Source organism: Lepisma saccharinum, assembly GCF_977018435.1.
Source record: "Lepisma saccharinum chromosome 12 unlocalized genomic scaffold, izLepSacc3.1 SUPER_12_unloc_1, whole genome shotgun sequence".
Lineage (NCBI taxonomy): Eukaryota > Metazoa > Arthropoda > Insecta > Zygentoma > Lepismatidae > Lepisma > Lepisma saccharinum.
The window spans coordinates 7015100-7018373 of NW_028142891.1; positions in this window are offsets into that span (position 1 = coordinate 7015100).

Genomic DNA, 3274 nt, shown 5'->3' on the forward strand with positions numbered 1-3274 from the left:
CCATTTGGAATAACGGTTACAGTATAATGGGAGATAAAATAATGTTAATGAGTGAAGGACTAAATATAGGTTCCAGTCTAAGCCCAGCATTGGCTGAATTGGTTATGAATGAATGGGAAAAGAAAGTGATAGAAAAGGGAGGGGACAAAATGGTTCTGTTTTGCAGATATGTGGACGACTGTTTTGGCATTTGGAAGGGAACGAAGAGGCAGCTTGACATTTTTGCTAAAGAAATTCAAGATGAAGAAAGAGGGATATTATTGGAACTTGAAATAGAAGAAGAAGACAAGTTAAGCTATCTAGATATATTGATGAAAAGGGAAAGAGGACAAGAAATTGAAACCGCTTGGCATCAGAAGAAGTGTGCAGCAGGGGTATTCTGCCACAAAAGAAGTGATGTAAGTGAGGTGACAAAAATAAATTTTATAAAGAATATGGAGGACAGAATCAAGAAAATATGCATGAAAGAATGTGAAAAAGAAGGCAAAATAAATAGCCTATGGAAACAGCTGGAAAAGAATGGCTATGAGAAGCAGGATAGACTGGACATAAACAGAAGAAGTAAGAAAACGGGCAGGGGAGAATTAGAAGAGAAAGAAAAAGAGAGAAGGTTTGGAATAAGGAGTATGGGGAAGACCACAGAAAAGATATGCAAAGTGCTTAGAAAAGCAGGAATTAAAACTTACAGGAAGGGAGGGAGAAGCATCTTAGGAATAGCGAGGAATGCTAACAAGAAAAAGGAAAAGAGAGAAGAGGAAGAAGAAGGGATTATCTACGAAGTAAAATGTAAAGAATGTCAGAGTGTGTACATAGGAGAAACGAAAAAAAGGCTGAAAGACAGGTTGAAACAACATAGGGATGATGTACGACTTAAGAGAGAGAGAAATGCAATATTTAAACACACGAGAGAAACAGGACATGACATAGAGTGGGATGAGGCTAAGCAGATAGGAAGGGAGAAGAGAATGCTAGTGAGAAAATGGAAGGAAGCCAAGGAAATAGAGAAGAAAGGCGAAGAAGACACAATGAACTGGAATGGGGGACTGAAGTTAAACAAAGAATGGAAGAAGATGTTGGAAAGAGTGGAAAGGACAAGAGAAAAAGAGGAGAGGAAAAGGAAGAAAAATGAAGGGAAAAGAGCGTGAGATTAAAAAGTCCAACCACATTCTATATGGAAGTAATTGTGTTTAGCCTTTTAGGTGAAAGTAAAGTTGGAAAGTGAAAGTCATCTGCTAGAAAGTTCCTAACAACTTTCTAAATAGTCTGGAGGGAGTAATGTTTGTGTATATATATTACCCTTCTCGTTGTATCTGGTTACTTTTGTACTTGATACAGAGTCTGAAGAAGACCTTGCTAGAAGGTTGAAACGTTACGTTAGTTTATGTTTTATAATAAAATAAATTACTGCCTTGGTCAGCATATTTAGTTTTTCATAATCATGGAAACAAGGCTTAATGGAGTTGTAATGAATTATTCAAAAAGAGCCATGAAACTGACTCTTGCCATTTTACGAACCTTTATCTGAATTAAATTAATTCTATAGACTACACAAACTCGTTCCCTCAGAACTATGACATGTAGTCTGCAATATGTATATTGTGTTTGTTTGTTTATTTGTGTATTATAGTGTGTAATGAATTGTATGGAAAGAGCCATGGAACTGTCCTTTGCCATTTTACGAACATTTATATGAAGTAAATAATTGAAAATGAAATTTATAGATTACACAAACTGTTCAATTCCAACCGAACTATGTCATGTAGGCTGTGACACACACACATATTTATGGGTGTCGAAAACAGAGGCGATGAATTTGATGGTCTGGCTGATCATGCGTCACCCAATTAAAAAGGCAATGTGGCAGGCCCTGGCCCATAGCTGTCGCACCATCGAGTTTACATATGTCTGTAGTTTTAGTTTCTGTGTGTGTGTCGGATTACGTTTATTCATCTTCCAAACCTTTGGAAAGCACTCGGCGGGAGAAACATGATACTTCGGTGGTGATTCTCGGAATTTGACCCCAGCTGGCAGGCCCTTCCAGTTTCTCCACCCCTGGAAACCGGCGATCTGGTGGTAGGAGGGGAAAATACCAGAAGTAAACAATAATAGCCCTGTCAAGAAAAGTGAAAAAAAGTCTGATATTTCACAAATAAAATGAATTAATTAATTATGGGGACGTTGATGCAGAAAATGAAAATATCGATCAGTGGTTCTCTAGAAACATCCTTTCTAAGCGTTCAGTTAAAATTTGAAAATTATCTGTCTACTGGTTCTCGAGATAATCGTGACTAAAGTTACGCCCATAAGCTTACATGGAAAATTGCTCCAACCTTCGCCGGGGTAGGAGATCGCCTTAATACAACGACGTTCCAGAATTAGTATCTTTGATCTAAAATCCCTGTCCATTCCAGTATAACGATCAAATAGTAAAAGAAACAGTTATCTTCGATGAAATCGATCAAACCTATTTCGACCATTTATGTTTGATTTGATTTTGAATTTAAAATTTTGGGAGGGTCAGCACTTAGGCTATTTTGCTCCCGTCACATTATACGGGGGCCAGCCCCTTATTACAAATAACAACTCTACCGTTGCATAACTAAAAATGTTAAAATGTTCTGACTTGTTAAAAGCTGAGGCCGTAAACGGGCACTCAGCACACACAAGGACAACAAACAGGACAACACACACAAAATTATACTGGCCATAGTGCCAGTCGCCAGAGCCTCGTTAGTCATTAGTCCAGGGTGCACTACGTGGAAGTGAGGTTGACTTTTGGGTGCCTACGTGGAAGGTCACCCCTTACACCCCACCATTTATGTTCATTAACCACAGACACGTTATGCTTCATTTCTCCAATTTGGAATGTAGTTACTGCAGAACACCAATGCGTTTGATTTGATTTGATTTTAAAATTTTGGGTGCGTCAGCACTTAGGCTATTTTACACCCGTCACATTATACGGAGTCCAGCTCCTTATCTTTACAAAGAACAACTCTAACGTTGCAAAAGTAAAATCTTAAAAGCTTAAAATGTTCTGACTTCTGTTAAAAGCTGAGGCTGTAAACGGGCACTCAGCACACACAAGGACAAAAAACAGGACAACACGCACAAAATTATACTGGCCACAGTGCCAGTCGCCAGAGCCTCGTTAGTCTTTAGTCCAGGGTGCACTACGTGGAAGTGATGTTGACTTTTCGGTGCCTACGTGGAAGGTACCCCTTACACCCCAACACCAATGTGTTAAATCAATTTTTAACCAGAACGTTCCTTC